A 15,037-nucleotide genomic window follows, 5' to 3' on the forward strand; every position below is an offset into this window, starting at 1 on the left:
TCCACACTTCATCTGAAGTCAATGGGAACTTCAAATGCTTGAGACTTAAGAGACTAAATTCACAAAAGGGATTTAGGCTTTGCTCTGAAAATATCTTCCAGAGTGGGCCCCACAGATGACATAGGCGAGGAACATCTTGTCTGAGAATCCTGCCAGGGCTTAGGTGTGAGTTAGGGTGCAAAGCAGCTGAGCGTCATGATGACTTGGCAGCTTTGTGCATGCTGACCAGTGGAAACATAGGTGCCTATGCAGATTTAGGTGCCTATGCGGTTAAGTGGCAACTGAGTAGTGGTTTTCTGAATGTCAGTGGTATATAAATGTTGGATTTAGCTGCCTAAATCCCTTTGTTAATTTAGCCTTAAATGACATGTCTGAGTTCATATGGTGAGTCATCGCCAGGTTTCCTGACTCTCGATATTATATTTATTATTATTATTTTATTATATGTTTGTTACATTGGAGATCAGGACCCCCATTGTGCTAAACTTTAGATGAACAACTAAAACAAAGGAAGTCTCTGCCTCAGAGAGCTCATAATCTAGTGTTCTGATAGGATGTAACAAGTGGATAAACAGACAAACTGGGATGGGGTATTGGTAGATGGCATGGCATCAGTAGAGATGGTTATGCTTGCATACATTAGCAATTTCAGTAGTCATCTTGGACCCGGGTGGCCACCAGTCTGACCAATTCCAAATGCTCTTGCTTCCATATTGACTGAGGCTATTGCATCCCTTAGGCTTCTCTGACAGTTACTTTATTTATCAACAGCAATTATTTTGGTATAATCCTTTTCATTTTAGCTGTGGAAACTCTCCTTGTTTCCTTTCTGAAATCCTATATCAAGAAATCATTAAGGAAAGCCAAATTACATCCAAAGACTAGAATGAAACCAACTCAGCAGAGGCTGTAATGGCAATAGGAAACTAGCAAGTTTTCCCTGCCAGGGTTTTAAAAATGTTTTAAAACAATAGCTACTGAGGATAGAATAGCTCAGAGAATTGGTATTAGGGTCTTGTTAACTCAAGGTCATGTTAATTTGAATCTAGCCAGTGTCAATAGTGACTAAACATTGGCGCACTATGAAAAATTAGTTGATTTGCTCACTCCATTTCCAAGGATGTATAGAATTACAGAAACTCTCACCAGTTTTCACCTTGCTGGCAATCTAAGCATAGGCCAGGGCTGAATGAGAAAAATGAAGTGCTTATTCACCTGTAGAGATGTCTTCTCTATTTCATGGATGAGGCACATTGATGGGGCAGGGTGAGGAAATGTGCACTGCTGCAATGGCAGTTCAGGGTCTAGGGCTGTCGTTTGCTACTTTAAATGTACTTTAAAATAGCAGCTGCATGTAAAGTTGGCCATGGATCTAGGATTTAATAAAACAACAGAACGATATTTGTACACTAAACCCAAAAGGTGGTTTATTTATGTAGCAGAGATATTCACGTAGTGGTTCCCCTGCTGAGAATGGAAACTCAACCGCATGACCAGGACACAAAGTAGGAGAGCCAGGATCATACACTTGTTGCTTAAAGCTACATTCAAAGATAAAGTTAGAATGGAATCCAGTGTGGGCACAGTTCAGCTGGCCTTGCAGGGACCGACTGCCTGCATTTAAGCTTTGGAGGATCAGTATTCCATAGCACAAGAAACTGAGATATAGCAAGATGACCTTGCAGAAGAAAGGATTGGACAAGAACAGATCGTGGCAATGCAATCTCAGGATCTTGGATCCCCAAGACACGGAGTTTAGGTAAATCTGCTGAATTCCATCAGTGCACTGCTGCTGGATTGGGTTCCTACATCTTCTCAGAGCTGACACTTGCTCAGGCTGTCAGTCCTGCCCACTCTGACCTTGGTTTTACTACATGCTACATGCAGAGGCAATTCTACACAGCAACCGGGTCTCCTTGTGGGTGGAAAGACCAGGGCGTGGAAGGAGAAGATGAGCAGGGGCATTCTCACAATTTTCCAGCTGTGTATCAATAACTCACCTTTGTCCTTTTCAGACCTTGTTACACTGTGTGGCCTGCAAAAGCCACAATTTTGGTAGTACCTACAATGGTGACATCTACTTACCAAAGCCTTTGGCTCAGATGCACTTGGAGCTCCAGCGTTCCCTTTTTTGTTAGCCTCCCTTGAGGGAATGGGTTTAATAGGAAGATCTGCCTCTACCCTCTGTTCCTTCATTATGAATGCCACAGGGGTCAAACTAGAGCATGTAAAACTCTTGAAGCCGACAGCTTCATCTTAAAAGGTTAAATAGACTATGGTCAATCGTAGGCTAAGATCCTCTCTCTGGACTATGCAACAGAAACCACTATTTTGGGTCAAGTGGCTTCTCACTAGAATGCACAAAACTGGGATAAAGGACAACGGTGCCTGCTGTGTAACCCCAGAACTTGACATTACTGCATGTAACCCCAGAATCTGATGTTACAGCAATTAGCCATTTTTTGTGTCTAGATAGCTGAAAACCAAATACCACATAGCTAGAAATAATCTTAGACTCTGAGATGCAAGGCCAAACAGCTGCATGTTTGCAGTTCTGCTGATCAGAATGGGAGGATGGGACAAAATGTTAATGTACCATGAGAATGGATGGAATGTTTGGACAGTCAACCCTAGTTTTAAGGCCCCTCATATATAAGTTTTGTTGTTGTTATGACTAGAAATACAAAAGGCTTTGATAATAAAAGATAATGAGCAGTTTGCTGAAATTAGGAGAATGGGTGACCTATGAGCAGAAGTGAGCTGGAGCCAGTTCGCACCAGTTCATGCAAACTGGTTGTTAAAATCTGAAGCAGTTTTAGAACCGGTTGTTAACCTGCTTCCCTGCGAGGGGGCGCTGCAGCTTTGATGGGCTCCAGTTGGGAAGTGATGTAATTCCTCCTCTGGCCGCCGGGGGCGCTGCACTGCCGGAGCCATGTGGGCCACCACCTGGCTGCGGGCACAGGCCCTGTTGCTGCTGCTGCTCCCCCGACCCCTGGCCCTGGGGCTCCTGCTGCTGCCTGGTGGGTCCCTGGCTGCTCTGCTGGGCCTGGGCTGCGTCCTGCTGCTCCGAGCCGCTCTCCCCGTGAGTACCCGCCACCCTGCCCGCAGCCACCCCCTGTCTCCAGCCCCTGCCACACCCCCTACCTGCAACAAAATGAACATGAACAAAATATCGGGACACATGGGGGGGCAGGTCCGGAGCGCTGCTGAAACAAAAAAAAAAAAGCTGAGCCAGAGCGCCACATCCCCTGCCCTGCCCTCAGCCAGCCCCTGCCGCACCCCCTGCCCTCAGCCAGCCCCTGCCGCACCCCCTGCCCGCAGCCAGCCCCTGCCCCGTCTCCAACCAATCCCTGCCGCACCGCCCTGCGGTCCTGCCCAAAGCCAGCCAGCCCCACACCCGCCCTGCCCTGCCTCCAGCCAACCCCGCACCTCCTTGCCTCCAGCCAACCCCGCACTCTCCTGTCTCCAGCCAGCTCTGCCCCCCCTGCCCTGCCCGCAGCCAGCCCCGCACCCCCTGCCTCCAGCTAGCCCTGCCCCACGCCCCTGTCTGCAGCTGGCTCCACGTCCACTGGTGCCCTGCAGCTCCCAGGGCAGTAACTCTGCACACCTGCTTCATGAGGGGGGCAGGGAGCAGCTGGGACCCACACATGTGCACACCCTAGCAAGTGTGAAAAATCGGGACGGGGGTGGGGGGTAATAGGAACCTATATAAGAAAAAGACCCAGAAATCAGGACTGCCCCTATAAAATCAGGACATCTGGTCACCCTAGCACACCCCCTGGGGGTGGTGGGGATCCACACATGTGAAACGGAGCTCATCTCTAGTTCAGGCCCATCTATTTCAAAAAGAACTTTAGGTGGGGTTAACATACATCTGTATTTTCCTGGACATTTAAAAATTCCTCCCGGACAGCGATTTAAGAACCAAAAAGCCTGACATGTCCGGGAAAATACGGACGTATGGTAACCCTATTGGTACAAAAAAATACATACTGTGGCACATCCCTTAAATCAGAACTTTGTATAGGGAACCGGTTGTTAAGATTTTGGCAGCTCATCACTGCCTATGAGGGGTTACTATAGTGAACCACTAGGAGTCACTATGAGTTACGTGCTTTGTTTAAGTTAACTATAAAAGATTAGGGAAAAGGATACACTTTGGATCAGTCCGAGGAAGCTTTTCTTTGGACAAGGAGCTAAACACCTAAACTCTCCAGCAGCTGGATGGAAGGAGGGCCCCTGGAAGTCTGGTTGTTGATTATTCAAAACCATCTCAAACTTTGGGTAAATATAAGTGTTTGGGATGCTCTGTACCTACTGCTACAGCATATATGTGTGTGTCTGTTTGAGAGCTAATAAAGTGGTTTTAGGTAAAAGCATTCTTGTTTGTACCAATCATTTATCAGATGGAAGAGCCGTGTCCCCATTGATATATTCCCAACACTGCCTGGAGAGAAACAGTTAATAACTGCTGCTTTGGGCTCTGAAAACCCTGGGTAACAGCTCGTGCTGTTGTGTTCTAGGAGGCACACTGCTCCATATGCTGTGGGAATACTCCAGGATTTAAGGATTTTTAAAGAAGAAGTGTTCCAGGAATTCCCTCTTCCTCCAAGTGATGGTCCTGTTCAGAGCTCAGCTACTTATACTAATCCAATGTCTCTGGAATTTATGAACTACCAGAACCACTTGCTTCTCCCTGCCTCCTCAACGGCTTGATTAATAAGTGCTGTAGAGACAAAAGAACTCAACATCTCTGAATATAAAGGATCGGGCTTTTGAATGTTGTGATGTGTCTGCCTTGGAAAAGGGTGGCATGCAAGAGTCATAACAGGGCTGAACAATTTGAAAATATAGGGGGTGAAATACTAGTTCCATTGAAATCAATGAGAGTTTTGCTGTTTACTTCAAAAGGGCCAGAATTTCACCCACTGTCTTTATTCCCAGATGTGTCTGATCAATGACCCCTTGTTGTTAGCCTCTGCATCATGCTTCCACCCCACGTGCTAGATGTTCACCGGAGGTCAAATAGACCACTGTTACTCTCCTGTACTGCTGCCAACTTCCTTTCTCTTTTCCCATGGCCCCTTTCTGATCTTTTGAGGAACTACATCCTCTGCTTTGAAATGACAGCATAAAGATACGCATACCTAAAATTCAATTAAAATGTTAGTAACAAAATTACTTTCCTGTCTCAGGAGCAATTTTGAGTCCAAAATACAAGTGAACACACCCATATGTTAGAACAGGCTTCTGGCTTAACCCAAGTCCAAAAGAATAAAGAGCTCTCTGTTTACATTATTTTTAAATGAGGATGCCCTATCAAAGAACAACAAATAATGAGCTATTTGAATAGCAGGGCAGGATGCCTGCAGGCAACAAAAATAAAAGCTTCACATTACATTTTGAACAATAACTAATAATCTGCATTTTTATATAACCTCTTTTGTCCCAAAGGATCCCAATGTGCTTCTCAACTCGTCTCTACAGCTTTCCTACCACTAGGGCGGAATGCAGCTGTCATTCTCTGCAAGTAACACTACATAAGAGGTTTTTTAAGAGAGGAAGGAAAAAGTAACATGTACTATTGAAATGACAGCAGGAGTTTTAAGGTCAGCAGAATGTAATTACCCAAACTGGAATTCAGCCAGAACTCAGGGGTTAACACTTTGCGAATATGCCTGAAGTAACAACACCAGAAATCACCTACACTTCCCAGGATAGAAAACGTACAGTGGATTAAGTGACATGGCAGCACTTCAGAGAGAAGCACATTAAAAAAAGGAAGGACTCCACAAATTTACTGATATTTGGTCTTTATTTTTGGAGTTTGATTGAAAACTACGGAATGGGGATGTTTACAGAACTCTACTAATGGGTGTGGTGAAGCAAGCATTGCTGGAGACATTTATAGGCTGAGGCTGTAGCTGTAAGATGACAATATTCTTTGACTTGCTATTTTCAGAGTGTCATCTCTCGTTTTCTATTGCTCGTTCTTTCTCCTCTTTGCTTTTGTTCTATTCTTTTGCGTTTTCATACAACATAAAGTAATAAAGAAATTTAATATATTACTGTCTGATGTGACGAATATTGTTTAATCCTGTATTTACCTGTGTAAGTTTTTTATTTCCTTGTGATTGTTATGGTTTCTCTTTTTCCCTTAATAGAATTAAGAACATTTAAAGTGCCACAGGTTCTTTATAAGATACAGTAGTTCAGTACTTTTGATTCACATACTTTTCTGAAAGAGTACACCTCCAACCACACAGGGCCTTCTAGGATCTTTGGTTCTGTGCTCATAGTAAAGTGCGCCACCTACAGAATCAACAGCACATTGTGGTGGAAAATTAGGGTAGCCCTGATGATCTAGGCTTTGCTTACTTGGTCTGGGCCTGCCTTGCAGCTAGCAGGCCCAAAACCTGAGTTAAGCTAAGTATTGTGCTCCCTGACAAAGGCGATCAGGGGTTGGGATGTGGGAAGGGGGGCCAGAGGACAGGGGATGAAAAGCCCCCAAAACAGGAACAATTTGCAATATGTGCCTACTGCTGTTAAAATATAATAGCCGCTTGTGTGAAGCAATAAGGTAATTTATAAGTGTGAATCAATCATAGACCATACCTCCCCCTACTCCATTTGTGTAACCATGCCACCCCCTATCCCATTTGTGTAACTACCCCATTGTGTAACTGGACCTTGTAAAAGGACAATTGTGTAATAAGCACCCCATAAAAGGCAAGGTTGTAACAGTGTTGAAAACCACCAAAAAGCCCTCTACTCACATTGCACCCATCCTAGGCAAAGTTGCAACAGATGACTGGAAAGTACTAAAAGACCCTAACTCTATTTTTCCTAATAAGGTTCTTATTACTCACGTGTGTATAATTTGATTCCTGATATGGTCACTTATTACTTAACTGTGTGTAATTTGTTTGCAGTTTGAAGCTTTAAAAGCTGCTGGAGCAGTTCAGGGGAGCAGTTCCGACAATCGCTACCCACATCGCGTTGGTATGTTCGTCAATAAACGGGCCTCAGGCTGAGTCTCTGATCAAAATGATGGGTAGGTGAATTTTTCCACAACAATATCTTCCTGCAAAACCCTGGGCTTCCCTTGGAACACTCACACTGTAAAGACTAGCCGTATTTACTCAGCTTAAGATCACAGTTCCATGTGGTATGACTGCAGGTGAGTTCTTCAAACCGGTTCCAGGCTGGGACCAAATTAATAGCTTAAATTGCTGTTCCTGGGCAGCAAAGAGTACAAATAAAAGCTCCAGTTTGTTAGAGAAATGGGAAATGTTATCCAATGGAGGAAACAGAGTGCTACAAAGGAAATGGTATTCTCTGGCATCGCCACAAATTAATTAACATTAACAGTAAAACATTTTTGCCTGCAAGGTAAAAAAGTCAGATGTTTATAAGCTTGTTATTTTAAAAAGCAACTTTCTCATGGGTGTTAATTTTTCCAATCACATCTTACAGTTTCATATGCCCCTAAAGCCAAATGAGAGAGAAAGGAAAAAGCTGTTGAGAGCCAGTATTGAAGCACAGCAATGCTTTTCCCTTTCAGGCCATTCATTGTTACCTTTTTTTTTAATCTTGAAGAGCAACATCCTGTAGTATGATGGATGACATGTCAGAACTAATTAGGCAAACTGGGGGTGTGAACACCTGGAAGGAAGAAAAGTTGCTTGCAAATACCCCTCACCAGAGCAGTTGGGAATCTGGCTGATCAAAACAAGTCACGGAAGCTTGGATCTCATCATGGCTGTCATTTTAGAATAATTCTAGAATGGATCACAGATTGCTAGTGGCTCCAAGCGCCAGACTTCTGAGAATGAATGTTGCCCTGGAGAGGTAAAGGAGAGAGCAGGGACTAAGCATAGTGAAACATGTTTGAGGATAGGGGAGGAAGCATTGGAAATATAGTACTTTTTCCTCTGAGGAAGAACATAACCCAGTGGGTTTTTATTCATTTTTGAAAGTTCTAAGTCACTGTGAAGCATTTACATGAACATAACATATTTGAAAAGTCTTTGTTTTACAAACATTAGGGCTTTGTTTCAATCTGATGAATACAGTGAACAGGTGGGGGTGGGGAGCAGAAGGTAACATTGAAATGATTATGATAGTGTATTGAGCAATAGTGTCACAGGGTCCACTCAACACTGGAGTGCCTCCTCCTGGTTGCTCTGGGAATTAGCTCTGCTAGACCCATGCCCCTTCCTGTGGTTGCACTCTGTTTCTCTCTCACACTGTGGCCCCTCTCTTGCTCCAGGAACTGCAGCTTCCTCTTTGTGACTCAGCCCTCCAGCCAAGTCACTATGTACCACAGGCCTCCTATACAAAATGGAATTTCCCTGCATTACTCTAATGGTGCCACTCCTCCAGTGTCTGGTAGGGGAACCTAGGCCATCCTCTACTCCAGGTTCCAGTGTAGGGACCCTATATCTAGTAATGGTGGCCTGCTCACCCCCAGACCATGTCATAACCAGGATGTGGGTGGTGTGACCTAGTGGTCAAAACAGGAGCCAGGCCAGGCAGTCAGAGTCCAAGACAGGCCAGAGTGCAAACTGAGAGTGGGCATCAGGAGGCAGGCAGGGTCAGGTTACCAGGAGATCAGAAGCAGGAGACAAACTTGAGGGCAGAACCACAGCTGGGTAACCAGAGTTCAGCTGGGTCAGGAGATCAGGAGTGGGAAGCACAAGGCACACAGACCAGAACAAAGTAGATGCCAGTTGCAAGGACAACTTCCTGTTCCTGTGCTGGGTTTAAATAGGGGCTGTGGACCAATCAGGGCTCCCAGAGGTCTGCCAATCAGTTCCTAGGACTGGGGCCCTCTGTCTGGGTAGCAGGATGGATATGGCTAGTGCCAAATTGTCCTGTGGAGCAGGGCTCAGGACCTGTGGTCCCTGATGCCATGTTGCTCTTCCCCTGGATTCCTTCCTATAGTCTAGCTCCCTCCTCTGGGTTTACCAGCCCACATTTCTTTCTCCCAGGAAGCAACTGCAGGCTGCCTGGCACTGTAGCCCCAAATACACCTTCCTTCTCCCAGGGAGTGACTACTTCACCTGCTGCCAACTTCCTGTTTTTATAAACCCAGCCCCACTCTTCCCAGCTGGACTTCATCAGCAATTAGGCCTTAGCATGCCTTGGCTTTTCTCCAGGTGCAGCCTATAGGTTAATTGGCCTAATTTACCCCTTCTGGGCTTGTGTGGGGTGGACACCCCATATCAAGCCGTCACAGCATGAGTAATTATTTCATGTATTCAGATGTATGGAAGGGGAAGAAGGATGGGGCAGGGGGAGAAGGATGTTCTGGCGGATCTCAGTCCTGGAGAAGACTGAGGAGTACACATCTGCAGCCTTCACAATATGGGTCTGTTTTTGCTCCTATATGGCAAAACTCTTATTGACCTTAATAGGGCAGCGCTGAGCACTCTGAGCACTGCTCCTGGGGGCTCTTTATCTTTTCTTCTTTGTTGTTTGTGTTAAATACCACCACCAATTTATTTGGTTTCAATATGGTTTTAACTCTAATCTTTTGGCAAGGTATTTTATCTAAGCTCATCATGTCCCATTTATCAAGGGCTCTGAGGTACATATGATGTAAACAAGTGAATGCATTTGCTATTAACAATTTAATTGCACAATACGATTGGATAAAAATGTTAACAGGCAACAGTGCAAATCAGGGGTCGGCAACCTCTGGCATGCAACTCACCAGGTTAAGCACCCTGGCGGGCCGGACCAGTTTGTTTACCTGCCACGTCGGCAGGTTCGGCTGATCGCTGCTCCCAGTGACCGTGGTTCACCGTCCCAGGCCAATGGGGGTGGCAGAAAGCCATGGCCAGCACATCCCTCGGCCCCCGGTGCTTCCCGCTGCCCCCATTGACCTGGGATGGCGAACCGTGGCCAGTGGGAGCCGCGATCGGCCGAACATGCCGGACACGGCAGGTAAACAAACTGGCCCGGCCCGCCAGGGTGCTTATCCTGGCGAGCAGCATGCCAGAGGTTGCCGACCCCTGGTCCAAATAATCTTCTAATGAACTGTCAATAAGTATTACGTGTACCTCTTTATTTGTCAACCCCCTTGCAGCCATCTCCACATTCAGAGTGTATTAACAGAAGTTTAAGGGGTGTCTGGTACAAGTTTAGCAGATTCACCATTTTATTTACCATACTTTAACACGGGGTGGCCAACCTGTGGCTCTTCAGAAGTTAATATGTGGCTGCTTGTATAGGCAGTGACTCCGGGGCTGGAGCTACAGGCGCTAACATTCCAATGTGTCAGGGGGTGCTCACTGCTCAACCCCCGGCTCTGCCACAGGTCCTGCCCCCCGACTCCATCCCTTCCCACCCCCTCCCCTGAACCTGCCATGCCCTTGCTCTTCCTCTTTCTCCCCCCCGAGCCTCCTGCACACCATGAAACAGCTGATCGGGAGGTGCGGAGAGGGAGGGGGAGGCGCTGATCGGTGGGGCTGCCAGTGGACCGGAAGTGCTGGGAGTGGGAGGAGGGAGCTGATGAGGGGCTGCTGACGTATTACTGTGGCTCTTTGACAATGTACATTGATAAATTCTGGCTCCTTCTCAGACTCAGGTTGGCCACCCCTGCTTTAACAGTTTCATTTATCTTTTGCCAAGGCCCATCCAATTAAACAATGTGCCTATATATGATAAGGCACACCACATAAAAAAACAGAGGGGAAAAATATACATTTCCTGGCTGGGAAGCTGTTGCACATTTAGAACCAGGAAATAAAAAAAAAATTATAAGGGTGAATTTCCTTGACTTCCTCTTTCTTTCTCCAAATAAATCACCAAAAGCAAAAAGGTGCTCCCATTTGCCATTGACGTCTGTGAGATCAGGATTTGGCCCTGTGACCTAATGTGAATCTGCTCTTAATGTGAATCTACCTGCTCCAGTCACTAAGGCGTATATTTTAACTTAAAATGATATAAATTGTGCTCCTGACTTATCAATCTACATTTGGTGAAATGCAAAGAACAGAATGGACCACAGCGCTGATAAGGACAACCAAAGCAGAATATCTACTCAAACTTATGTAAGAGTCCAGACACAAAGCCCAGCAGTTTATTCAGGTGGCCATTACTCCAAAATGCAGTGTCCTTAGGCTTGACAAAATTAGATTTTTTTAATATAATTTTAATAGATAATATTGATGTTTAATTGTAAGCATTTTTGTAATCAATTTAAATGTTCACAGTTGTGCAAAGTTATTGGAAGGGAGTGTTTAACTTCACATGTAAACATATATACACCTCTACCCCGATATAACGCTGTCCTTGGGAGACACAAAATCTCACCGCGTTATAGGTGAGACCACATTATATCAAACTCGCTTTGCCCACCCCGTTCCTTGTTCCCTGGCTGCCCCCTCCAGAGACCCCCCATCCCTAATCACCCCCAGGGCCCCACCCCCTACCCAACCGCCCTGTCCTCTGACTGCTCCAACCCCTATCCACCCCCCTGCACCCTGACAGGCACTCACAGGCAACGTCAGGAAGCGAGCAGCCCGGCCCCAATCTGCTCCACTCCACCAGCTCCCAGCCATGGCACTCCGCTTCCTGCCGTCGGTGAGTGCGGGGAGGTTGGGGAAAGGATGCCCCTCCGCAGTCGCCTGTGGCAAGAAGCGGAGCGACGAGACCCCAGCCTGCTCCACTTTCCTTGCCACGGCCCCAGCTGTGTCGCTGGAGGGAGGCTGGGGAAAGGTCCTGCACTCACCTGCGGTGGGAAGTGGAGCACCACGGCTGGGAGCTGGTGGAGTGGAGCTGGCTGGGGCTGGGCTGCTCCATTACCCACCACCGGTGAGTGTGGGGAGGTTGGGGAAAGAATGCCCTGTGCACTCTTCGGCGGTGGGAAGCGGAGCAACGCCACCCCAGCCCGCTCTGCTTTCCTTGCCCCGGCCCCAGCCATGTCGCTGGGAGGCGGCTGGGGAAAGGTCCTGCACTCACCTGCAGCGGGAAGCAGAGCGCTGCGGCTGGGAGCTGGCGGAGTGGAGCGGGCTGGGGATGGGCTGCTCCGCTTCCGCCACTGCTGGTGAGTGCGGGGGGGATTGCTCCCCCAAGCCCCCTCCCCCGAGCGACACGGCTGGGGCCAGGGCGAGGGAAGCAGAGCGGGCTGCTCCCAGCCCCCCGCTAATCCCCTAGGCCACTCTGGGACTGCAGGGCCTCCAAAAGTGCCCCCCAGAGCTCCTGCTCCCCAGACCCTGGTGGGAGGGGAGCCTCTGACTGCCCCAAGACCCTCTGCCTCTTATCAAGCCCCTCGGTCCCGGCCTGGCCCAGCACCCTTAACACGCTGCTGAGAGCAGCGTGTCAGAGTGTTACCACGTTGTGTGCGAACCCGTGTTCTATTGGGTCGCATTATATCGGGGTAGAGGGGTACTATAAGCTCTCAAGCAGCATTTTTCTTATTTTGCCTATGTGTAAATTTTGATTATTATCTATAGAAATATTTGTAATTAGTTTGTGTGCATATGCTGAAATTGATGTTTACCAACATTTACCCACAAAAGCCTTATCTTTCCAAGCCTTATCTTTCTGTATCTTGGATACAGAACCAGAGAAAAGAACAGTGCTTCAGATTTCTATAGGTATGTCTACACTGAACCTGGGGGGTGTAATTCCCAGCTTGGGTAGCTGTCCACATGCTAGCTCAGCTTGAGCTAGCATGTTAAAAATAGCTGTGAGGCTGTGGTGGCATGGGCAGTGGGACAGGCTTGCTGCTAAGTAGGATCTCAGACAGGGTTGTACTCAGATGGCTAGCCTGAGATGATGTTCTTGCTGGTGCGGCCACCTGCTATTTTTAGCATGCTAGACTGACCTGGGCTAGCACGTTGACACAGAATCACAGAAGATTAGGGTTGGAAGGGATCTCAGGAGGTCATCTAGTCCAACCCCTGCTCAAGGAAGGACCAACACCAACTAAATCATCCCAGCTGGGGCTTTGTCAAGCTGGACCTTAAAAATCTGTAAGGATGGAGATTCCACCACCTTCCTAGGTAACCCATTCCAGTGCTTCATCACCTTGCTAGTGAAATAGTGTTTCCTAATATCCATACTACATCTCCCCCACTGCAACTTGAGACCATTGCTTCTTGTTCTGTCATCTGCCACCACTGAGAACAGCCTGGCTCTATCCTCTTTGGAACCCCCCTTTAGGTAGTTGAAGGCTGCTATCAAATCCCCCCCGCTCTTCTCTTCTGCAGACTAAATAACCCCAGTTCCCCCAGCCTCTCCTTGTAAGTCAGGTGCCCCAGCCCCCTAATCATTTTTGTTGCCCTCTGCTGGACTCTCTCCAATTTGTCCACATCCCTTCTGTAGTGGGGGACCAAAACTGGGCACAGTACTCCAGGTATGGCCTCACCAGTGCCAAATAGAGGGGAATAATCACTTCCCTCGATCTGCTGGCAATGCTCCTACTAATACAGCCCAATATGCCATTGGCCTTCTTGGCAACAAAGGCACACTGCTGACTCATATCCAGCTTCTATAATCCCGAGGTCCTTTTCTGCAGAACTGCTGCTTAGCCAGTCAGTCCCCAGCCTGTAGCAGTGCATGGGATTCTTCCTTCCTAAGTGCAGGACTCTGCACTTGTCCTTGTTGAACCTCATCAGATTCCTTTTGTCCCAACCCTCTAATTTGTCTAGGACACCCACCCAAGATGAAAATTAGACCTTCCAGCTGCTGTGTAGACATTGCCTATAGAGGCTAACCAGTTGCATCTAAAAACGATCCATTTTTCTTTATAACCCCAAAAGGCTTACAATGGTTAGGAGCAATATCTTTGTTTTTTCAAGCTTTTAGTCAGTATGCAGGTTTTTTTCTTTCAAACCCTGTTTGGACCCACCTGAATACCAAAAAAGAAACGTGAATTTGCCATAAATGAGAGAACTGTAATGCAAAATTCATATGGTCCTGCTGACTCACTTCAGTCAGTTGGGTCTCTCTAGTTTCCCATAGAGGTTTGCAGCCTTCAGTACTTTACCTTTCCTGCTGTCAGTCCATGTTGCCTCAGGAATACTTTTGCACATATTTCCCCAGACAGTTATGCTGCATAGTGTGTCTGGAAGCAGAGATTTGTCTTTTTGCCTCCCTGAATCAGACTTTCCTCCAGGAAAGCCAGATGCAACTGCAAGATGTAATTACATGGCCAAAAATGAGAAACACAGAAACACTGAACTCATCCATGTGAAACGTCTCTCCAGCTCCTCTGGGAGTATGTTTATGCAGTTGTTACAATTCTCTGGAAAAGTAAAACTACAGTGTGCAACTCATGTATCATCCCAATGGCACATGACGACTACTGTAACTATTACTTTGGGCAAAAATTTATTTTATTAATTTGTATTGGACTCTTCTTTGTGATATCTGGGCACCTCATGGAGATTTAAAATGAGCAACTATTGAATCAATTGGCAGGACCATCCCTAGTGGGGTGCAGAGCTCGGGACATAGGCACCGAGTTTTTAATCTGCCAGGGGGTACACCCCCGATTCCACCCAGGCCCTGCCCCCACTCCACCCCTTCCTCCAAAGCCCTACCCCTGCCCCACTTCTTCCCACCCCCGCTCTGCCCCATCCTGCCTCTTTCCACCCCATCTCTTCCCTGCCCAGTTCTGCCCCCTCCCCCGAGCACGCTGCACTCTTGCTTCTCTCCCCTCCTCTCCAGAGCCTCCTAATGCCACCAAACATCTGATCACGGCAGGCAGTAGGTGCTGAGAGGTAGGGAGAGGCACTGATTGGCAAGGCCTGCCAGTGGGCAGGAGGTGATGGGGGAAGGGGGAGGTTCTGGTAGAGGGGCTCCTCCTCACAACTGCGCCTGCCTGCCGCTTGCCTCTCCATTTCCCTCCTCACCCTGCCCGCCTCCTCACAATTTTATCAAAGCGTGGGGCCCGGTGTGGTCACCCCAATTCGCTGTACCCAAGGGACGGCTCTGTCAATTGGCACAGTTCTTGCCTTTACTATCCCCACCCACTCTGGGTACGTCTACACAGTGTGACACCACAGTAGTGAGTCTCAGT

The sequence above is a fragment of the Mauremys reevesii genome, linkage group 1 (genome assembly GCF_016161935.1).
Source record: "Mauremys reevesii isolate NIE-2019 linkage group 1, ASM1616193v1, whole genome shotgun sequence".
Lineage (NCBI taxonomy): Eukaryota > Metazoa > Chordata > Testudines > Geoemydidae > Mauremys > Mauremys reevesii.